Source organism: Nipponia nippon, unplaced genomic scaffold (genome assembly GCF_047370975.1).
Source record: "Nipponia nippon isolate SJK-2023a ecotype South Korea unplaced genomic scaffold, ASM4737097v1 scaffold_4, whole genome shotgun sequence".
Lineage (NCBI taxonomy): Eukaryota > Metazoa > Chordata > Aves > Pelecaniformes > Threskiornithidae > Nipponia > Nipponia nippon.
Genome location: NW_028262358.1, coordinates 89,865,432 through 89,890,329, shown reverse-complemented (window position 1 = coordinate 89,890,329; position 24,898 = coordinate 89,865,432). Strand labels below are relative to the sequence as shown.

General features: G+C 41.7%; 1 protein-coding gene across 8 annotated transcripts in view; it reads left to right on the top strand.

Moving 5' to 3' along the window:
• The first annotated feature begins 20,326 nt into the window (after positions 1–20,326).
• TTK (TTK protein kinase) overlaps positions 20,327–24,898 on the top strand; it is a 46,079-nt gene continuing 41,507 nt past the window's right edge. For 5 of the 8 annotated variants that reach the window (XM_087775375.1, XM_087775374.1, XM_087775370.1 and 2 more), the window contains exons 1-2: positions 20,327–20,443; positions 23,988–24,164. The gene's annotated coding sequence lies outside the window, so the exon portion shown is untranslated. Of the gene's footprint in view, positions 20,444–20,648; positions 20,762–20,953; positions 21,187–23,987; positions 24,165–24,898 lie in introns of those variants that run through there. The other 3 variants (XM_087775373.1, XM_087775372.1, XM_087775371.1) reach the window with 3 other exon arrangements.

Genomic DNA, 24,898 nt, shown 5'->3' with positions numbered 1-24,898 from the left:
TCCTTCTGGTAAAATGGACTCATGTTTAAATAGATTGTTTTTTCTGATCTTTCATGCACTACATGTTTTTAATTCCCATCTAATTTTGGTATTCATGCCTCAAAAGCGACCAGAGATACCTTAGCGTGATTAGTATTCTTCAGGTGTACAACATCAACCATACTGATCAGTACAGGCAGTACTTTTTGAAGTCCCACATTGGTTTTAGCCTCCAAACTCACTGTCAGGACCTCTGAAATTAATTATTTCATAGTGTTTTAAGTCAGACAGGACTGTGAAATGAACATCTGTGCCGACATATCACGACTCACTGCGTTTCATTGTATGACCTTTGTGTTGAGCCAAATACATTTTTGAAAAAAACATTCTTTCAGAAGAAGTAAATTTGATTCAAAGTCGATTATTCAAAGCTTTATTTCAGTGGTTATGCTCTGTGCTGTGCTTTGTCTCCAGTTCGGATGTGTCCAGTTTCTTCTTCCAGACATTAGTTCCTTTGAACTTTTTCTCCACTAAACTAGAGACCACTGTAATCCCTACTTTTTGCTCCCAGCAAAGATAAACACAGTAATCAACTTATCTCTCAAATCTCCTTTTTTTTTTTTCTCTTTAAATATCTAAGAAGGCATTTTGTTCAGCTCTGAGGTATTTTTGTGGCTCTTTTGTGCATTTTAATGACTCATTTTTTGAAGTGAGGATTCTTTGCTGTTGTCTAATATGAGACTCACCAGCACCATATATGAAAATAAAATCGCCTCTCAGCTCCTACTCACTAATCACCTGATTTTTATACATAAGGATTTAGTAATTTGCTTTTGCAATACCATCATAGTTTTAAGTTTGCTGTCCTTAAAATCCATATAAATCTCAGAATTTTCCAAGATACATCAAGGTTCTGGAGCAAGGAAGACTTTCCTTATGTGGAGGAGAATCATGTTAGGGACTATTTAAATAAACTGGACATACACACTGGACCTGATGGGATGCAGCCACAAGTGCTGAGGTTACTGACCAGTGTCATTGCAAGGACACACTCAATTATCTTTGGAAGATCATGGTAACTGAGGTAAGTAACTGAGGACTGTAAGAAAGCAAATGACAGTCCTGTCTTCAAAAAGGACAAGAAGGAGGATTCAGGGAAATACTGTGAGGCCGGTCAGCCTCACCTTGATTCCTGGGAATGTGGTGGGTCAAATCCTCCTTGATACTATTTCAAAGCATAGGAAGGACAAGAAGGTGTTGGGAGTCGTTAGCATGTATTTACAAAGGGGAAATCATGCCTGACCAACCTGATAGCCTTCTACAAGGAGACAAGTGGCTTGGTGGATGAGGGGAGAGCAGTGGATATTGTTTATCTTTACTTTAGTAAGGCTTTCAACACCATCTTGCGTAATATCCTCATTGACCAACCGATGAAGTGAGGTGGATTGAAAGTGATCTGAACTACTGGGCTCAGAGAGTTGTAATCAGTGGCATGAAATCCAGCTGAGGCCAATCACTAATGGTACCCCGGGGGTTGATACTGTGGTCAATACTGTTTAACATCTTCATTAATGATCTGGCTGATGGGACAGAGTGTACTCTCAGCAAGTCTGCAGACAGTGCAAAACTGGGAGGAGTGACTGATACACCAGACAGTTTTGCTGCCATTCAGAGGGACCTTGACAGGCTAGAGAAATGGGCCACTAGGAATCTCTTGAAATTCAACAAAGGGAAATGCAGAGTCCTGCCCTGGGAAGGAATAACCCCATGTACCAGTACACACTGAGGACCAACCAGCTGGAAAGCACCTTTACAGGAAAGGACCTGGGAGGCCTGGTGGACAAGCTGACCATGAGCCAGCAAAGTGCCCTTGCAACCAAGGCCAACAGCATCCTGGGCTGCATGAGGAGAAGCATTGCCTGCAGGTCAAGGAAGGTGATTCTTATCCTCTACTCAGTCCTATGGTGAGACACAGCTGGAGTGCTGGGTCCAGTTCTGGGCTCCCAGTACAAGAGAGATATGGACATACTGGAGCAAGTCCAGAGAAGGGACACAAAGACGATTAAGGGATTGGAGCATCCCTGATGCAAGCAGAGGCTAAGAGAGCTGGAATTGCTTAGCCTTGAGAAGAGAAAGCTCAGGTTCCTGGCAGGAGCCGCGGCCTGTGGAGACGAGCCCACACAGGAGCAGGTTTTCTGGCAGGAACTGTGGCCTGTGGGGGACCCACACTGGAGCAGTCCGTTCCTGAAGGACTGCACCCCGTGGGAAGGACCCACATTGGAGAAGTTGATGAAGGACTGAAGATTCAGCTCCTGATTGGCTTTGGCTTTCCTAATTCCATGCCTGCATGCTCAGGTCATGCCTCTATAGTTCTCCTGAGTCACCTGTCTTTGTTTCCATGTCTTACACACTTCCTTTTTGTGTTTGAGTTTTGTTAGGAGCTCCCTGCTCATGCATGCAGGCCTCCTGCCATCTTTGCTTGACTGCCTGCCTGTCAGGTTCTACCGTTCTTGAGCTTGTAGGAGGTGATCCTTGAATTTCAAACAGGTCTCCTGGACCCCTTTTCTTTCCAGGACTGTATACCATGGGATTTCTCCAAGCAGGTCTTTGCAGCCAAGACTGCCCTCGACCTTCATATGCCCAAACAGTTCTTCCTTGTTTGTAACTATCAGATCCAGTGAGCATCTCCCTTCGTTGGCTCTTGAATCACCTGTGCCAGGAAGCTGACATCAGTACACTCCAGAAACCTCCCAGATTGCTTGTGCCCTGCTATGTTGCTCCTCCAGCAGGTATTGTGGTGGTTCAAATCCCCCATGAGGATCAGGTCTTGTGAATGTGAAGCTTCTTCCAGTTGTCCAAAGCAGGCCTCATCTACTTCTTCTCACCGAGCAGCCTGTAGCAGACACCCACCCCAATGTCACCCATGTTGGTCTGCCCTTTAGCCAACCCATGAGCTCCCAGCTGTCCCCAGGCAGAGCTCCATGCATTCCCGCCGCTCTCTCACATAAAGGGCAACTCGCAACTCTCCCTCTGCTCTCCTGGCCTGCCCCTCCTGAAGACCCTGTATCCATCCACAGCAGCACCCCAGTCCTGTGAGCTACCCACCACATCTCTGTGATCCCAGCAACATCCCAGCCCTGCAACTGTACTTTTCATGCATTATGCAGAGAAGATTATAATGTCAGTGTGTAAATGTCTTGTTGCCATTTCTTTGTTTAATATTAATAGGCCTTTCATTCATATTTGATGGCTTTAAAAATGGCATGGGGATGGGAGAATGTGGTGAACTTCCATATAAAAATGGATGACCATCCTGTAGCTTCATTTACAGGTGGAGTCTTTGCAACTGTACTTTTAATCTTATTTTTAATTGAAGAAATTTGCCCATATGAATCACTTAGGAGACAAAAGATATTCGGTAAAGATTGCTTCAGCCATTCTTCTTGTCCTTCACCCTATTGAGGACAGCAGATTATTGTTGACATGTCAGTAAGACACTGCAGCTTCACAATAATGTTGTGAGGCATTAGCTACATTATTTATAAACTGCACACCTCGGTTATATTTAAAATTCACAGAGAACCAGATTTTAAAATAAAAATGTGAAAGATCCTCCCTATTTCAGACTTGCCTGACTTCCCAGTGGGAAGATGTGGGCAAACAAATGAAGTGATGCACTGTAACTGGGTTGTAAAGGGGGATACAAACAGTGCCAGGGCCAAGTGATTCTGCTGCTACTGCGTTCGTTAGTACAGCTCCAAGTTAGTGTGGGTGCCTCTCTACAGTGCAATAAAGCAGTGCTCCCTGGAGTCTCGTGAAACAAATATCTCATTAATCTAGTTCTTTTCTCTGTTCTTAGGTATGCCACTACTTCAGTAACTTTAAATACTTGCTTTTGGATTTTCTCCATATACTGCCATTTAATTTCTTGGCTTTGTTTTCCATTTTTTGTCCAGATCAAGCCAATAGATTGGCCACGTCAGGGCAGAAATCTTAAGAGACCCCTGTATTCTCTTGTTTTTTACATCTATGTCCCTGGCTTGGCAGTGAAAAAAATTGGCAAAATCTTAATCCTGCTTCCAAGTTGCAAAACTACTTATAGAATAGGCTTTCTGGTAGATTTGATGCATTAAGGAAGTTTTGTATTGCCAAAAAAAAGAGAAAATGGAATGGTTATCTCTTCAAACATCCAAGCACTCAAAGAAAATGATTTTTCTGCTTGCTGGCTTTTCCAGGGTATTCTGTAACACATTTTCTCAGAAAAGGTGGACTTTATATAAAAACTCAACCTGAAAATCTTTCTGTAGATAGTATTAGAAAGTATTTAATGTAAAGTCATCTGATCCTGCAATCTTTAATATGTAGCAGCATTCCCAAAATCACAGGTTAATATGCTATCTCTGTAAATAAACAGGGGAGGATTTTGCTTTGTGGAGGAGTCTTGAAATACATCTTCCTGTTTCAAGCTAGATACTGCAGGTTCCCTGAATTAAAATAATTACTATTCTCAAATGCAATTACTGTCCCTGACCCATAAGCAATCAAACATAGGAGAACAGCAAGTGGACAGACTGCCAGGCAGTAATCTAGGGATCTGAAGTCCCCACATCTCAGCTACTCATCGGTATCTAACTAGGTGCCTGCTCTCATCTTGTGGTAAAAGTGAGTTCACTGAGGGGTGATCTATTTGCCACATTCTTCAGAGATTAAACCAGACAGTAATGCATGGTAACATGGGCAATTAAGGGACAGCTGATGCATTCTAAATTCATACCCTACCTTAGCCCGCAGTAACTGGCTGATACGTTCATCTCCTCAATTTACCTTCCTGGTATTAATATGAGACCACACATGGTTTCTTCTCAGAAGACGTGTAAGATAAAGACTAGGGCAAAACCAGATGTGATCTTATTGGTTGCTCTGCCAGTTATCTGGCCAGCTAGTTTAAAACATTGTGGGATTTTTACACATGGGAATTCAGATTCCAATGAAACAGTCAATGTTGAGCGTAATGGTTTGGGACATGAGAAAATTTTGCTACATCTGTCTAATTTTGGGTGAGAACTCAGCAGATTTTTTTAAGGTGCTTTGTGGGTTTTGTGAAGAAATGCAATAAATCAGGCACTCAGCTGCCATGCACTTCAGAAAGACAGCAGGCACTTTTTTGGGGAAAAATGGGACTCAATATTTCATAGAACGCTCACAGAATAATATAAGCTATAAGGCACTGGATTTGTTCAACCATGAATGCTTGATTCTTTCAGTTTAATGTGGAGAAAAAAGTCTTCCTCCTTATCCACTTAGATTATGTTGGATTTGCATGCTACAGTGAATAATTCACTATTCCTGCTCTGATAAGTTTTTAAAATTTATCTTCTATTACCTTAAGTTATCATTTATTTTTGGACGGAATAACACTGGTGAATAAGACAACTTTTACTTGTAGTCTGTTTTTCTAAGGCATCTTATATTTTTGTATGAAAGAGCTGGTACTGAGGCATGAGACATGCCTGTATTGGTTAGTGGCTGGGTAAGTAGGAGTACCTGTAAGCACTCAGGATGTAAGCTTTATCTCTGTTCTCTTTACAGAAGACCATCTGCTGAAACCACTTTCAACCTCTGTAGGGTAGTTTTCCTTTACATCACTCATTGATAGGTCAGATTAATTGCTAATTCAAACATATCCCAGTCCCTCTGCGCACTCTTCCTCTGTGTTAGCTCAGTCCTTGATCTTTGCTGCTACCTTGTTTAACACTCAGGCCATCTTCAACGGGTTCAGTACTTTCTAAACATCCACTGGGATTTCAAATATTAATGGCTTAAAGTTTCCAACATAATTCTTCAAACAGTGTTAAGCTTGAAGGGTTCCTAACAGGTTTCTCTGTTTGCAAGACAGTCCTCACAGTGCTTTCTTGGTCGTACAGGGTCTTCCTTTTTGACAATCAAGATATTTCATTCGGTCATAAATAAATTCCCTTCTTGCTACTGCAAACAGGCACAAGCTTTTCAAACTAGTTTTCATGCAGAGTCTACATAAGCATACATTGGAGCATACCTTGGCTGCATCAGCGTAAGGAACTATTCACTGAGAATGAGGCTAAATGCCAATGTCCTACTAAGTGATTACTTAGTAATAATAAGTAATAATCAAGTTGTCCTAGTATATATGAACTGGCCGGCATAGGTAAGGTCAAAATGTCAACTTTACCTACTTGTGACTGTCCTTTAGTTCTGAAGGATTTAATATCAGCAGTTTTGAGATCATTTGCTCACTTAAAACAATGGTCTTAAGGTCCTCTAAGGTGTCATACTCTGAATTTCAACCTTCCCAGGGCATAAGGTAATAAACTGGACAACTGCAGTGGTTTCTCCCCTAGACAGCATCAGAAATGTTCACTGCCATGATGACTCCCCTTCCTTTGTTCTTGTATTTTCTCCCTCAGGACAAGTCCTCTCGTGATGCACTCTAAGTATCGAATAACTCGTTATTCTCATGTCTTTGCTTTTAAAAAGAAGTTTTGTTTTGTCTTACCTCTGGGTACCTATTTCACACACAGGGAAAACAAGTGTTACTGCAAGACTACAGCAAGTAGATCAGCCCTTCCAATGAACCTGGAGTTGTCTTGGCAAGTTTAGCCCTCTGGGTAGAGGACCCTGCTGACTCCACTGGCCTCTCCACATGTTCACCTACAAATGGGATGCACAGCAGCAGCATTGGCAAATACCACTATGTGGGCTGTAATCTGGCTAGTTCAGTTAACCACAGCATTGATAACAGTAACAGCAACAGTAGCCGGGGCTATACAATGAATACAGAATACATTGGTTACTGGCCCACACCGTGCTGCCATGTCTTCACTGCTATGTTACCTCTGCTTACTGGATTAAAGCTGACTTGCGCTTGTCTATTCATGCTGCTCACACACCCAATGGGTAGACAAAGCCCTCTAATCTCTTTTTATCAGTATTGTGTGTCTGGACATTTGCTAATTGCTAATTTCAACTCTCACACCTTTGATTAAATCACTCTTGGTGATAGGTTCCTTTGTGCCATTAAGCTATGGGTTCCTTTTTGAGTAACCTCCTTCCTTGAGAAACCTTGGGAGGGTCTGTTGCTGCAGTGAGGTAACACGAGTACAGTTTGCTACCCAAGCCATGGTTCCTTTCCTAATTTTCTGTTGCTTTCATACCCCATCAATTAAAGGAGTGTGCAGCTCGTCATGCAAGATCTGATTCCCAAGGAAGTAACCTGATTTTTCATTATCAACCGTCTTGCAAACCTGTCAGGACAGAATAGCAGTACTGGCTCTGTACAAAATCACGATCGTCTCTTAAGTTACAGTCAGATTCTTGCAGATCAAGCAAAACTTGCTAGTCTGTACTGTGCTATATATTATGGGTATTCCTTAAAAAATGTTATTTGGGTACCAGAAGCAACAGTGACAGCATGGAGAACCATGCAGGATAGAGCACGGCTTCTCAGCTCAACAGTTCTCAGCAGCGTATGGGAGCCCACGTTGCTCTCTATTGCTGCCCTTGGACTGCTTTCAATAACCAGGTTAGCTTATTTAAGATGAGCTAAAATTAAGAGCTCTAACGAGGGTGTCCTGAGGTGGATCTTTTGGCTCTCATGCTGCTATTTACAGCTGTGATAAAAATCAGTTACATATTTATTCCTAGTAGTAAGATCTTAAAATGCACCTCATGTTTGGCAGGCTTAGATCAATTTTTTCTTCTGCATATCTCCTGAGGCTCTGTTCTGGGCAATCTGCCTACTAACAGCTTCCACTAGCTTTGCTTCATTGTGTCATCTTGAATTGCATTTTCAGCTGGAAAAGTCAGTTCTTTTTGTGGGAAAACATCATCCGGTACCATTATTTTAGGTCTTTTTAATAATTTAGTATTGGGGACCAGACTTTTTCCTTCAGCTTCAATTTTAATTTCCTTCATGCTTTATGAAAACAGCATTTCAGTCAATTTTGTATCTATGGTAAAATTTCAGTTTGCTTCTCTTTTGCTGAAGTTTAAAATCTATTTTTCAATTCCAGCAATGGCAACAATCCCTGATATTTCCAATCTTACCATTCTTGACTGTTTACATGGTCTCATATTATTAAAAAAAAAAGGCTCGTTATTTCCATTTACTGAGAGGTATCCCAAAAATAGCCAAATAGAATCATAGAATGGCTTCGGCTGGAAGGGACCTTAAAGATCATCTAACTACAACCCCCCTGCCATGGGCAGGGACAAATAAACATTCAGTTCCCTTAAATACTTATTCTTCAGTTGACCAAAGTTTTCTTTTTTCATTAAAAAAGATATAGGAAAATAAGCCTTAATTTAAAATCTATCATCACAGTTTAAAAACTTGCAGATAAAATATTTACTCATTTTCTTGATACATTAAAAATCAAACCACAAACTTCAACTCAAGGGAACTACTGACTATTTTGAAGAAAATAAATTGAGAAAAATAATTTCACAGCAGAGAAAATGAAAGAAAACAGTTTCTACACTCTGTGCATTTTGTGGAGAGTGTTGATGGCATTATTTGGCTGTATTGGCAATTAAACAACAAGCTACGTAACTTCAGCTGAAGCAGTATCCACAAGCAGGTATTTTTCTGAGACTGTAACAAACAGTTTGTATCTCAGGTTCTATCTTCCTCTCTGGCAAGGTCTGATTAATCCCTGTTTCCTATATGATTAGAAATAACAGGGTCCACTTTCTCAACAATACTGATGAATAGTAATTACAATGTACCTCCAAAGAGTGCTCAAGACATTAACATCAAGATGATGCAACACAAAGCTGACCTATCTGTATGGTACTAGAATCTGTTGCTTCTGTGTGTAATTTTAATTATCAGTCCAACTGAATATTATAGCATGATGCATTGTTACTGCTTGTCCGGCTTCACAAATAAAATTCATTCAATTTTGTCCCCATGTCATTTTTTACCAACTGCCTGAATTTTTTATTATTTTTCCAAACTCTTTCCAATTTGTAAATAACTTTGTGATAACGTAATAACTTTGTGATAATGTGATAACTGGGAGCCTCAGTGATGCTTTTGATGCAGTCTGTCCAAAGCTGTTAAGAAAAAGAAGATAGGAAACTCTAAATCTGATCTCTCTGCTAATTCTGGCAACAAAGGTATTTGAATTCATGTCCCTGCCATCCTGGTTGAAATGACAGGCTTCCTTGTTAGCAGGTCATTAATTTGTTGTAGAGTTGTGGTTTGTGCATGCTCATGGTTCATCTACCACACCAAAATCTCCTGTTGAAATGAGCAGATGAATACCTAGTGTCGCTGGAGTCTTCCACTAATGCTAAGTGTGAGACAAACGTCAAGCATTGCATGTTGTTAACATTTGAGTTGTTTTCTCATTATGATCGGCAAAAACAGTGAGAACTTTCAAGGTAGAAATGAATTTCTCAATTTCCAGGGGTAAGAGATGATTTAGAGAGTAATTGGCCTGAATGTTTTGATCATACTGCTGAGAAAAGAGGTGAACCAGTTTGGGAGACTCCCTTCATCCCACTGCCTGAGGTTACTTTCCCTGTAGCAGAATGCAGCAAAAGAAATGCGTATTTGAGCTGCATCAATTCAGTCGAGCATCCTGCTTTTGCTGGGATTAAAGAAGTATGCTGCATTCTTTATTTGCATTATGGAAGTAGTGACCTCAACAAAAGAGGGAGAAAACAGGTAAGGGGTGAAAAGCAAGATTCATGAGAACTCTGTCAGAGTCCTTAATTGCTTAAAATGGCAATTGCTTTTGGGGGCAGTTATGACATACTTATGTCCTTGTGTAACATCATCTATACTTCCCTTGCAGCATTACTGATTGCCCACTTAGTCATTCTTTTTGAATGTTTGTGGGGTTTTTTTATATAATTTTGTTTTCTGTTCTGGTTCTATTTTGTATTCTCCTAAGGCTGTTACATGTTACTCACTTCTATTCCAATTCTTGCCATTCACTTATCAATTTCACTAATATTTTATTTACTTCTTGTTATGGTCATTAATAAAGGTGGGTCAGAAGTGCAATCTCTGTGGCATAATAATACATTGTCTGAATGCACTGATAATTCAGAGGGTGGAATATTAATGATTGGCTACTTAAATAAATGTTGAACCCTACTTCTTCTAGTCATGAGGGGACACTTCATTCCAGTACAAATATATTATTATTTATGCAATAATAACAATAACTGCATTTACATACTTATAATATACTTCCACATATACAATATACTTCCACATAAGGAACTGCAATGATTACAAATCCATTATTATCATCACTTTTCATAGATAAGGAAGAAGAAAAAAACCAAAGCCTTAAGCCTTAGCCAAAGGAAAAAAAGAAGAGTTTATGACCTTCAGAAGAAGGGACAAGCAAGGACTACAAGGATGCAGGGAGAAAATTAGAAGGGCCAAAGCCCAGCTAGAACTTAATCTGGCTACTGCCGTAAAAGACAATAAAAGACGTTTCTAGAAATAGCAACAAAAGGAGGGCTAAGGAGAATCTCCATCCTTTATTGGATGTGGAGGAAACATAGTGACAAGTAAAAGGCTGAGGTCCTTAATGCCTTCTTTGCCTGTCTTTAATAGTAAGACCAGTTGTTCTCCAGGTACCCAGCCCCCTGAGCTGGAAGACAGGGATGGGGAGCAGAATGAAGCCCCTATAATCCAAGGGGAAATGGTTAGCGACCTGCTACACCACATAGACATACACAAGTCTATGGGGCCAGATGGGACCCACCCAAGGGTACTGACAGAGCTGGCGGAAGTGCTCACCAAGCCACTTTCCATCATCTATCATCAGTAGTCCTGGCTAACCAGGGAGGTCCCAGTTGGGTTAGCAAATGTGATACCCATGTACAAGAAGGGCCAGAAGGAGGATCTGGGGAACTACAAGCCTGTCAGTCTGACCTCGGTGCCAGGGAAGGTTCTGGAGCAGATCATCCTGAGTGCCATCATGCAGCACATACGGGACAACCAGAGGATCAGACCCAGTCAGCATGGGTTTATGAAATACTGGTCTTGCTTGACTAACCTGATCTCCTTCTATGACAACGTGACCTGCTTAGTGGACAAGGGAAAGGCTGTGGATGTTGTCTACCTGGACTTTAGTAAAGCCTTTGACACCATTTCCTACAGCGTTCTCCTGGAGAAACTGGCTGCTCATGGCTTGGATGGGAGTACTCTTTGCTGGGTAAAAAACTGGCTGGATGGCCAGGCCCAAAGAGTGGTGGTGAATGGAGTTAAATCCAGTTGGCGGCCAGTCACAAGTGGTGTTCCCCGGGGCTCAGTATTCGGGTCAGTTCTGTTTAATATCTTTATCAATGATCTGGACGAGGGGATAGAGTGCGCCCTCACTAAGTTTGCAGATGACACCAAGTTGGGCAGGAGAGTAGATCTGCTGGAGGGTAACAAGGCCCTACAGAGGGATCTGGACAGGCTGGATTGATGGGCCAAGGTCAACTGTATGAGGTTCAACAAGGCTCAGTGCCAGGTCTTGCACTTGGGTCACAACAACCCCATGTAACGCTACAGGCTTGGGGAGGAGTGGCTGGAAAGCTGCCTGGCAGAAAAGGACCTGGGGATGTTGGTCGACAGCTGCCGGAATATGAGCCAGCAGTGTGCTCAGGTGGCCAAGAAGGCCAACAGCATCCTGGCTTATGTCAGAAATAGTGTGGCCAGTAGGACTGGGAGGTGATAATGCCCCTATACTTGGCACTGGTGAGGCCGCACCTCGAGTACTGTGTTCAGTTTTGGGCCCCTTACTACAAGAAAGACATTGAGGTGCTGGAGCGAGTCCAAAGAAGGGCAACGAAGCTGGTGAAGGGTCTAGAGGACAAGTCTTCTGAGGAGTGGCTGAGGGAACTGGGGTTGTTTAGCCTGGAGAAAAGGAGGCTGAGGGGAGACCTTATCGCTCTCTACAACTACCTGAAGGAGGTTGTAGTGAGGTGGGGGTCAGTCTCTTCTCCCAAGTAACAAGCGATAGGACAAGAGGAAATGGCCTCAAGTTGCACCAGAGGAGGTTTAGATTGGATATTAGGAAAAACTTTGTCACTGAAAGTGTTGTCAAGCATTGGAAGAGGCTGCCCAAGGAAGTGGTTGAGTCCCTGTCCCTGGCGGTATTTAAAGGACGGGTAGATGTGGTGTTTACGGACATGGTGGCCTTGGCAGTGTTAGGTTAACGATTGGCCTTGATGATCTTAAAGGTCTTTTCCAACCTAAATGGTTCTATGATTCTATAAATGTCAGTAAGATGGTAGAAGACTCATAAAGAAAACACAAGTCTTTTCCCTATTACCTTTTTGTCAGCTCAGTTTTTATAAAATTGTTGAAAACGGATGCTGGGAAAAGAAGTAGCTGGCAAGTAAGAGGTGGCATAGATATGGGGTTGCCAGCCGGTCGAGGGAGGTGATTGTCCCACTCTACTCTGCACTGGTGCGGCCTCATCTTGAGTGCTGTGTGCAGTTTTGGGCACCACAGTACAAAAAGGATACAAAGCTACTAGAGAGTGTCCAGAGGAGAGCCACAAAGATGGTGAAGGGTTTAGAGGAGAAGCTGTATGAGGAGTGGCTGACATCACTTGGTCTGTTCAGCCTGGAGAAGAGGAGACTCATCGCAGCCTACAGCTTCCTCATGAGGGAAGGAGGAGAGGCAGGCGCTGATCTCTTCTCCCTGACGACCAATGATAGGACCCGAGGGAATGGCAGGAGGATATGCCAGGGGAGGTTTAGGTTGGACATTAGGAAAAGATTCTTCACCCAAAGGGTAGTGGAGCACTGGAACAAGCTCCCCCGGGAGGTAGTCATGGCGCCAAACCTGACAACATTCAAGAAGCATTTGGACAACGCCCTCCAACATATGGTGTGATTTTTGGGGTTGTCCTATGCAGGGACAGGAGTTGGACTCGATGATCCTTGTGGGTCCCTTCCAACTCAGGATATTCTATATTCTATGAAAATTGTAGAAGCTGCATGTGAAATGAGTCTGATAAGAACTGACATCTTGGTTAAATATTTAGAAGTCACTTCATGTTCTTCTGGTTGAGTATCATTTAGATTACCCAAATCTAGATCTTGCCATCACTTTTTTCAGGACTGAATTCACAATTATATATGGTATCTTTTCTCGCTTTCACTGCTTGTGGTAAAGGAGTCATTGAAGGAGACTTTTAACAATTGCAGTGGTCTCAACAGCTATACAGTCTGTGGAGCAGCATGCCCAACATTTTATAGATCTCCCAACCTTCTAAAGACCCAGTTACATGGACTGGTGAATTAGCAGAAACAAATCTGTATCTTATTTTCTCTGCAGGGTCCTATGATCTGACAATAAACAAATGTGGATCAGTATTTATCTTTCTTTTTTTGACACTGAAACAAGAATTGTCTGATACCATAGCTGTATGTCATATTACAGCTATAATGGCGATTGCTGTTTAGATGTCTGTTACACCTCTTTTAAAAGGTATATGTTAAAATGACTGATGCAGATTATTGCGTTATGGCCACCTACTCTTTGAAATACTCTAACAATGCAGTGAACAATGGTAACATGTTGTAATAACTTTAGGCCTTGATCTAGCATTGTGAACAAGTGCATCTTTCGCTCATGCACATTCTTAAATTTGCTACTTTGAGCTGCCCAAGTAAAACTACTTTTACTTGCTTCTTTCTGATAGTCTACGTATTTTCTTCAAAACCTAACAATAGCAAAGTCTCAAGTCAGTCATTTATGAGGAAAGATGTCAAGAATAGATGTTGAGGAAAGTCAAGTCTCAGATTTTTTAAACTGGAAGGCATTCACAGGTGATGTCCCTCTGCCCACACCCCTTATTTTCATTAAAAAGTAAATTGCAGTCTCTCAGGACTTTTTAACGGAAAGGTGAAAATAGATTCAAGTTTCTCCATCCAAGCTTAAGCTAGTCACATAGAAATCACGTGCAGTCTAAGGGCTGTACAGAGGAATGCTATGCACAAACAATCATGTGCTGCTTCTCAGGCAGGTTTCAGAGGACCATTCTGGTTCAATTGTGTCTCTTCTGAACTGGGCCTGGTCCATGTTCAGCTGGACCAGAATGTGGGCAGAAAAGACTGTAGCTTGTAGCTATGTGACTAATTGTCCTTAACTGACCACTTCTGCCAAAGCTTTAATCACAGAAGTATTATCTACAGTTTTACAGGTCAAAACTCAGATTTCAAATTTCACTAAGGAACTGAGTAGCAGCCAGTGTAACAAGTTTGATAGATGTCCTGGTTTCAGCTGGGATAGAGTTAATTTTCTTCTTAGTAGCTGGTATAGTGCTGCGTTCTGGATTTAGTATGAGAATAATGATAACACACTGATGTTTTAGTTGTTGCTAAGTAGTGCTTACACTAGTCATGGACTGTTCAGCTTCCCATGCTCTGCCCGGTGCACAAGAAGCTGGGAGGGGGCACAGCCAGGACAGCTGACCCAGACTGGCCAAAGGGCGATGCCATACCATATGGCATCATGCTCAGTATATAAACTGAGGGAGTTGGTTGGGGGGCAGCGATCGCTGCTTGGGGATGTGCTGGGCATCAGTTGGTGGGTAGTGAGCAATTGTATAGTGTATCACTTGCTTTATATATTATTATTGTATTATTATATTATTATTATTACTACTACTATTTTATTTTACTTCAATTATTAAACTGTTCTTATCTCAACCCACGAATTTTCTCACTTTCACCCTTCCAATTCTCTCCCCCATCCCAACAGGGCGGGGGGAGTGAGCATGCGGCTGCGTGGTGCTTAGTTGCTGGCTGGGGTTAAACCACGACAATAGGTTTTATTGCAGTTAATATATATTACCTGACATTTTTAGAAATATTCAAGAATGCATTTATAAAATGTACTGCAGTAAACACGGCAACTGTACCATGCTTAGCTGCTATAAGATGGTCAATCAAAAGGAAATTTCTGACAGATACATATACAAAATATATTTTCTTCTGTTATTTTTACATGGACATACAACAGAACCTATGGATCCAGCATGACCTGAAGTTGTGAAACTGCACAACAGACTGTTCACATGATTTCTCAACTCTGTTCTTTTCTAATTATTTCCAGCCCATGTGAATCTGTAACTCTGTTTGGCCATATACAAAGTAAGCTGCTGAACAGCACCAGCTGGATCTGATGAAATCGGTATGTACAACGGGGTATTATCCTCCTACTGAAGGTACCACAACTCTCATATCATCACAGATTTCCTATGTGGCCTCGTACATACATTGTACTGGCCAGATAACAGAACAAAACACAGGAGAACTCCAGTTGAAAAGTCATCCACGGCAGATTAGTAATTATCCAGTATGCGGGTGAGCAATCACCTACTATTTGTTGTACTCAGTGCCAACCTGTAGAGGCTGAGACTATAATAGGTCTACAGTTATCACCATTTGAAGTGGGTATATATAATAATATACTTTTCCTCAACGATTACTGCAGCTATTGAGTGCTAAACAAATACTCAAATGAGAAGGTTCTTAATGTGCTGGAATTGACATTGGGACCTCTGGGGCTGATATCTAGATCTGTTTTGGGCATCCTGTATGACTTAAGGTATGCCATTCACTTTCCCGTGCCTTAGTTTTCCAATATAAGATGTGAATAATATTTCTCAGTCTTACATAGGTGCTGAAAACAAAATTCTCAGATATTGTCAATGTATTCTGATGAGATGATGATGCACAGAAAAGCATCTGAAAAGGAAAAGGAACTGACAGGATGAAAATGGGTATTTGAACCGTGCAGCAATTCATGAAGATACACAGGCTGCCCTGTTATTTCCAAGGGGAATAAGTTAAAATCTTTAATAATTAATATTTAATTGACTGTGAGTTATGCATTTAGACTAAGATAGCTGCAGACATACCCTCAACAATTTTACCTCAGAGGAAGTAAAATTAACCCTACCCTCCTGTTTTGATTTTTTTCAATAGTAGCCAAAAGCTTAATGCTAGCAGTTATTTCAAAGTGTAATAATGAACAATCAGACATTGCACCACCACATGAGTAAAGACATGTCCTTATTATAAAAGAAGTATAATTAACCCTATCTTCTCTATAGCTCTCTCTTGCACAACTGCTAGCTGTTTTTTGGCAAGTAGCAGAGGTTTGTATCAACTTTGTAAGCAACTCTTGTTTGATAGATTTTTAATATTATTTGAGACCAGTATTCCTTAAGCAGTAAAGGGAGAAAAAGAAGAACAAAGAAAGAAAAGCAGAAAGTTGGAGAACAAGACACATATAGATTTATATAAGTGGTAAGAAGATTCATCAGAAATTATTTCTCTGATTCCCTGGCAAGCAGATGCTGTGAAGAAACAAATCTGAAGGAAAGAAAATTCGGAAGGTGAGATCTATACTTCCCAAGTGATAAAGAATGCTCATCAATTCTTGAACACCAAGGATACATCTCTCCCAAGTCTTGTGGATTCACGGAGTTCAAGGTGGAAAGGATCATTGGATTATTCAGCCTGATCTCTTCTTAGCACAGTTCAGAAATTTTCATGTAGTAGCCCTACTATTGGTCAGAGTAAATTATGCTTAAACATAACATATTTTACTACAAGCTTTATCTTAACGGCCAAAAGCAGGAAAATGTATGCATTTCTTTCCGGAGTTTATCACCTCTTTTCCCATTTCTCAGCTCTTTTTCACCAACCTTGTGCCTCCCTTTCTCTGTCCCAGTCTCCTCCCAAATACAGGACCTGCCTCTAATTCCTTTTTCTCCGTTAGTCCCAGTTCTGATAAATTGATATTCAAATCTGGTATGTCCAGTACCATTACCTAAGTGATCTCATATTTATGATGTGGTTACGTAGGTGCTTTTGGTGTTGTAAGATTGTACTCCACAAAAGATGCCCCTTCCAAAATATTCCCCTTCAAATACCTGGGAAGTCTGGCTGTTCCTCACGCAACTCCCCCAATAACCACATGTGAGATCCAGCCACCTATCACAGCATGATCTGTAGCTTTCATCAGCTTATCACAAAGTTATTAATGCTCAGCAATTTCTCATGTCACGTTCACTAGATTTCCACATCCCCGCAGCTGGGTTAACCTCAGGCCAGGACCTAGTCAACAGCCCAGTCATTTGCCTGCAGCCTCAACACCACCTTTGTATCAAGTTTATCGGCAGCCATTTTATATTAACCTCTGTATCACCGATACAATACTCAAAATCCATCATGGTTAGAGCCAATCTGTGAGGTACCCTTCTGAAATGAACAGCTCGAACATTTCTTAGTGATACTTCCTTTTTGGGATCTGTTGATTAGCCAGTTTATAAATCAGTATTTTCTTTGTGTGTGTATATATCTGTGCATTTTACAGCAAAAAATCGTATCTATCAGACAACACAAAGAAGCCCAGGTACAATGGTTCTCATTATTTTTGTGATCGAATGCAATCATTCGAAAAAAAAGTTGGTTCCTTAGAAAAAAAGTTTCCAAGTCCAGTCAAAAAGCATGCACCAGATCTGTAAATGAAGAAACGCCATGGGACAAGATCCACTGATACTTTAACTATCGTTCTCTCTTTCTCTTCATCAAAAAACTAAAAAAAAATACACACAAGTCTCAAAGTCGTCAGTAGTGACAAACAATTAGTATGTCATGGAAACATAACAGCTAGAAAGAGTGGGAATACTAGGTGTCTGGTGATTACTCTTACTGCTGAAAATCTTAATAGTTTGTTAATTACCCACTTACTATTTTTAGAAAAACTTCCCAGTCGTTGAGGTGACTCCGCCATCTAGAGCGTTTGTTTGCTTCTTCTTGTGGACATCCGTAGGTTGTAGCAATGCATCAGCAGTCAGGAACAGTCCGGATACTCTCAGTAAATGGAGTCCATGAAATATTCCGCAGAGCTTTCTCCAAATGCACTTTCCGCCGAATCAGCTACACTGAATCTCTGTCATTGGTTGTAACCAATGAGCTACCACCTCTTTTCTTTTAGATCAACCCTTTGTATCAGAGGCATTAAACCTCAAATACCAACTTGAGAGGATGGGTTAGTGGCTGCCAAATTTTCAACTCGAAGAGGAAGGCCTTTCTCTTATATCCATTTACAGAAAACACCACAGTGTGGTATAAAGATTTTATCAACACTTGAAAAATCCTTCATGACTCACCTGTGCCTTTGCTACACTTGGGTTTGCAATACCATCATCCAAACCGGTACAAAATCTTACCATATGATCAGGTATTTAAAATAATAAACAGGATTCTCCTGATGGTAACTCATTACAAAAGATTGACCTCTCTTTCCTTCTGTTTGTCATCCAATCTTGTCCTTGTTTTTTGTGATTCACATGTCACTTTTGTCATTCAAACTGGAATCACCTTTAGGTGGAGACTTCAGTTGGTATACTTCTTAAATTCCCTATAGATCTATGACTTTATAATGAATAACAAGCATAAGCAAGTAGATGAAGGTTCTACCAACAATCCAAACACCACACATATTTTATATTTTGTTGAAGAATACTAAATGAAGGCTCCTTTATTTTTTGTAAGCGTATTACAGCCTTTCTTTCTCTGACCCTTTTCTCTCTTTGCTGCTTCTTTCAGAGGTCTACCCTGCTTTCTTCCTCCCGTTCATTTTGGTTTTGCTAGGATTCTACAGGGTATCCCGATTTGTCACAGCTACAGAAATCAAATGACAACCCCTTACAGCCCTATTCACTCACTACAACAATCCAACTCTCATCTCCTTTGACCCAATCAAAACTCCTCCTAATAAAATAATCTATGACTATGTACCTCAAGCGAAGACAGATGCAGAGCAGATCTACGCAACTTGTGCTGTATCTTTAATTTTTCACTAGATCTGGATTCTAGTGGAGCACGAGAGCTCCAACACAACAACAAAATCATCAAAACCATCAAAAATGTGTATATGCAAGGAGGAGCAAGGCAATATAGAAAAAAATATAATCTCACTTAATCTTAGACACCTAAAAGTTAGAATTGCTTTATACTTAGCAGAGAAAAAATGAGACCTCCCTCCATAGGATGACCCATTACATTCTAAAATAGGTGTTTGAACTGAATTTTTCTCTTGAAATGCCTCTTTTCCTTGACTGTAGACCGAGTTTGTATCACTAGATTAGACAAGATACTTAAATTCTAGATGAATAAAGATGAGTAAGATAAATTGCAATGATAGGCCACTTTAGGTATATTATTAAGATATCATGCATGATGTCTATGGAAAGCTAGTGATTAGTAACTTATCAAATTAATAAGGCATGTATATACACATCTCACTGTTTTTTACAGCATGTTAACAATCTTGAAAATATTATAAGCAACAGAAGAACCATACCTGCTATACAGAACACTAATTAATACGTACAGCCAGAATGTAAATTGAGAGAGGCTGAACTGTTCTTAGTGCGTTTGCATTACTATAATCCAACTCCAAGAAGAAAGGGACCGCTTGGAGAAAGAGCTGCCTTTAGCAGCCGTAGGCACACTGCAGATATGGGACCCTCTTTATGAAGAATCTGTCTGAGAAAAATGGTAGAGGTAAGATGCAATCTTAAGGAGCTGGTCCCACAGTTCTGTTACGGCTAAATGAAGCTTCAAAAAAAAATAAACCAGTTAGCCCTTGAAGTGGAAAATATTTTCAGCTTTATTTTAAGTAAGTTTGCATTATCTTGTTTGCGTGCTCCGCACTTTGTCATCAAGAACTGAATCCGGGCAGCCCACACTTCCCTTTCCCTCTTTGCGGGAACCGGGAGTAACGCCTGGAGCCATGCCAGCGCCCCGGGCGGAGAGGAGCCTACTTCGACCGCCCCTGGCCAGCGCTCGGGCGGGAGCCTTCCCGCACCGCTCCCCAGAGCCCGTGAGGGAAGAGAGGCGCACGGCGGGCCGCCGGCAACAACCCGCCACCGCCGCTGAGGGAAGTCCTTCCCGCCCTCCCCTCACTCCAGCTTCTCCCTGCAGGGCAGCGCGGCGGACCCTTCCTCTCCGCTCTAGGGGGAAGGGGGTACCGGAGGGTGGCAGCCCCAGCGCCCCCTCAGCGGCCGGAATGGTCAACGGCCCCACCGCCGGCCCCACCGCCCGCCCCTCCGCAGCGCGCCTGCGCACAAGCGCCCGCCCGCTCCGGGGTAGCGGGGCGCGGCGCGAGCACCTAGGACCCCCACGAGGCGCTGGGGGCGGGAAGGAGCCGTGACTGTTATGGACCGCGCGGCCGCCGCCACGGCTCCCCTCCAATAGGCAGGCGGGCTCCGCTGTTTTTCCTTCCCCCGGCCAATCAGCGCTCGCTTCCTCCCCTGCCCCATCAGCCGTTCTGGCCAATGGGAGGCGGGCTCTTTGGGCGTCAGTGATATTCAAACCGAGAGCGGCGCGGGCGCCGGGCTGGAGCCTCCTCCCGGCGCTGAAGCAGAAGCCCGCGGCGGGGGTGAGTGCGGCCGGGCGGGGGATGGCGGGGTGCGCGTCTAGCGGTGGAGCCGCTGAGCGGCGGCGGAGCCCGCGCTCCCTGGGCTGTGTGTGGCGGCGGCGGCGGCGGCGCCCGCGGGGCTCGCATCGCATCGCCTCGCCTCGCCTCGCCTCCTGCCGGCCCCGCCCTCCGCTCCCCGCCGCGGCCCGGCGCAGGCCTGCGGGAAGCGGGGGTGTGTGAGGCGGGCTCCTCGGCTGCCCCGGCCCGGCGGGGTGGGCTCCGGCGGGGCGCTGGGCGGAGAACGGGGCCTGCGGCTCCGCTGGGCCGCCGTCCCCGCCGGTGAGAAAACCCGGTGTCTCTCGCCTCATCTGCCGCACCACCTTCTCTCCCTGCCTTCCTCTTCTGCGATTTTGTTTTTTAACCTGAATTTGATGAGGCATCTCGAGAGTGGTGGGGTGTTGTTTGTTTGTTTTTCTTCTTGTTTAAGTTTTGCACATTATGAAACTAAAGGGAAAAGAAATTCTGGCTGCAGACTTGGCAACATGTAGTAAGATGTAATTGGGTGAGGATATCAATCCATCGTGCAAGTTATCTTCAGTTAGGCTGAGGAGTAGTACTTTCTAGAAATAGACACAAAGCAGACCTGTGCTTGCTACTAATTTACACAAATTGTTTTGGAAATGGGAAGGTGTATGTGGGCAAGGAGAGGGAAAAGGAGAGAAAGGTCTTGGAACGTGTTATCCATTCATCTCTCGCTAGTGCAGGTAATAAAGCAATAGCTATTCCTGAAATGATACCCTGAATTAAAACTACTCTCTGTTATGTCCCTTGTCCCTGCTTGGCTACATCCTTAAGCCTTCAGAACTTCCAGTTGTGTCTCAGTGGGTTTGTGTGCTGCTCTGTTCTTCCCTGCCTCTTGGTAACTTTTACATGCCCTACAGCATCTAGTTTGTTTATGCTACAGTAGCTCACCTGCTTCTCTGCTGTTGAGCCTTTTTCTGATTAGCCCTGTTTTGTATCTTTAAGTCTTTTTTTGTAGCTAACACTAGAATTTCTATTTTTTTCTATTTATATTCATAGTTAATGTTGCTAACTGTTTAAAATTATATTTGTTTGGTTTTTTTAATGTTGAGTGTTTTTGTTTCCCTTTAAGGAAATTCTGATTTAGGCTTTAGGACTTGTAAACAAAATCAAACAAAGATTATGCACACATATAGTTTCTTTAAAGCCTGGGTAGTGGCTTCAAAGACACCATGTTTCCATGTATTTTGGGAAATAGTGGCTGTGTAAAGGAGAGACTTGTACTAGTGGCTGCATTAGGGAGCAGGTTAGAAGTGAGTTAACAAATCTGTCTAGTTGGACAGCTCATTAATAATTGTTTAACCCAGTCTTGTAATCAGGATGTCATATGGGACATGAAGGGAGTTGAAGTTGGAGAGTATTTGGAGGACTTTGCCACTCATCTGAATTCAGGTTTTGGTGACTGCTTTTGGAACAATTTAGCTTGATGCTTTCTAGCAACAGCATTTTTTTAACATCTGTCTGGAGCAAGCAAAAGTTGCAGGATTTCTTTCACGTTCCTACCATTGCAATTTACTCTTTAGACTTTAACCTAAAAGCTTGTATTGTTTAGCAAGCAGATCTGCTTTCTGCTTTCCCATGGGTTTTAAACTCATGGGACATGGTTTAGTGGTGGATGTGGCAGTGTTAGGTTAATGGTTGGACTTGATGATCTTAAAGGTCCTTTCCAACCTAAATGATTCCATGAAAGCTGGTATCTGTTCCTTCAAAGGAGTAACAAAGACTAGTTTCTGCTGTAATACCTACAGAATGATAATTGATAACTGGATGAATGAAAGAGAATGCCATGTGTTTCTGAAGATGGTTGTGTGTTACTGCATGTTTCCATTCTTATTTGCCTTGAACCGCGGTGGCAAGATCTCGGAGGCAGGAACTTCTAAGCACTTAAATGTCTGTGTAATAGATCCAATGTTCAGGAAGGGTCTTTGGTAGTACTGTAGCGTATTTTGGCAATGTTGATGTAACTGCACTTGGAGATAGTTCTACTTCCTGTAACTGACAGCATTTGCTGTACTATCAGCAAGCATGTGTATCTTTGCTTAAATGGTGAGTGCTATTAAATAATGAATGGAATACATCTGCAGAATAATGCAAATACTGCAGAAGATGAAGGCTACAGTTAGTTTTCCCCTCTTGTTGGTGTGTGATCTTCCTGCATAGGAAAGGAAGGCACCAGAAGACATATGCATGGATGAAGTTCCTGATTTAGAGGTGGCATTTTTACCTCTTCTACACACAGTAGAGGACTTAACTCAAAGTTCTTCAACGTATAGTCTTTTGACACTAGTAGACACTTGAATCAGACCATAGGAACAGATCTAAACACATATTTAATGTAACAGTTGTAGCCACAATGGTCTGGGGGTATAAGGAAAGTATAATAATAATACAATAATATATAATAATAATACATAATAAATATAATAATGGGATAATATAAATATATTTTACTAGGCTGATCAATTCACTTGGAGGTAAAAAGCCAGGCAAGCTCCTGGGTGCTTGCTTAAATTTTTTGCTGCGATCTACACCTCCTTTGATAAACAGTTGCAATATTTCAGCAGATTCCAGGGATAGGAAGAAGGTACCTTTTTGGTCAATAATTAAAAAGTATTTTCATACTTTCTTAAAGTTTGCATTTGAGGAAAAACTGCATCTGGCTCTATTCAGAAACTGAACAAATAATGTAACGTAGCAAGACTGGATGCTATTATTTCTCTTTAGTATCAATAAATATTTTTGGGTGTAGTACACGTGAAACCCTATGGATAACTGGTACTGCCACTTCATGCATTTACAACATATACTGCTCTTTTAGTTTCTGTCCCTTGGCTGCTTATTTAGTGGGTCTGTATGAGGGGTTGAAGTTACTTTACTATGCCTTTTTTTAAAGGTTGTTCCATTATCTTCTTGATCTCTGCATACATGTTCTCCTTGTTCTTTGCTTCCCTGTCTCTAACCTCCTCTCTTGTATGACTTTTCTAGATCTCAAATGTGTTGCCATGTAGCCATTGCAATTAGAAGCTCAGTTCCTATTGAATGCATATATAAGAGCATGTTGCTATTTTAGATCTTTGCTGTCTTGTCAGATTTTGAACATGCTGCACACAGAGAATTAAATGGCAAATGCTTTCTTTAAAAGTAATCATGCAGCAGATTAAGCCAAAATGAGACTCTGAATATTACTTACTTTGGCATGAGTAGAAAGATTAGTTGCAAATCATGGCAATACACAGGTGATTATGCCCTCAGTGTATTTTTTATCTGTAAATGTTATAACAAGCTGACATATTTGGAAGTGCTTGCCCTTAGTGCAAAAGCAATCTTTGAGCTTTTTTGTACTGGTTTATTACTAACTAGGAATAGTTTTATTGATTTAATGAAAACTATATTTCTGGGATGTCATGAAGATGAGACAAACTTACAGGGTATACTGATACTCATTTACTTTTCAATGCCTAACCATTCAATTTTTGATACGTAGGAACTTCTTCAGGATGGAGAGCTACGTTTCTTGCCTTTGCTGGATTCTTGGGATCATCTGAGATAGTCTGACCCTCATCCACATTATCTTTTTGACAAGGCATATCCTTTCTTCAGGAGAGGTTTTCTCCATATAGTACACGTTGAACCTTGAACAGTTGAGCGACACATCAGCAATGTAAGTTTGACATCTATTGATGAGAGTTAAGACCAAATTTATGCAAAAAAATGATTTTTTTTTTTTTTTTGGTCTGCTACATTTGGCAGGCTATCAGTGTAAAAAGAATAATGAACCTTTTACATTGGTGAGGAAAATATAAATATTGTGTTTAAAAAAAAAAATGCATCTGGGAATTGTTAGCAATTACAGTTGTAATGAGAGATCGCAGTATTCCTAAACCTGAGGTAAATGTCTTTTGATCTTCTTGGTGCTTCAAGTTTTGGAGAAGCTGACTTCATCCATACTTTGAGGGAATGGGTACAGTTCAAGGACAGATCTTTAAGGATATCCTTATATCCCATAAAGAGGAGATGTAGAGTATTGAGTTCCTGTAGCCCCCTCTACTGTATTTATCGAAGGTAAAACTGCAATATGTACCAAAATCTTCCTTATGAAGAGATGGATGGTTTTTTTTTTCCCCTGTGAAGTTAATAAGTATCATCTTTAGAATGGCACGTGAATGGTCTTTGCTACAGTAATCACCTTTGTAATTTTTAGCAACATAATCTCCAAAAGATGGGATAGTTTACAGAGCCAGTCTCACAACAGCCTAAGATTTTTCCCAATGCGCTTTAGGGAGAAACCAATATTAAAGGAAGTTCCAAATGAGCACTGAAATTAGAATTTATTCAATGGACTTCTTTTTTTAATAAAAATGGAGGGTTCTTTCTTATTTAGTCTTGGCTCAATGA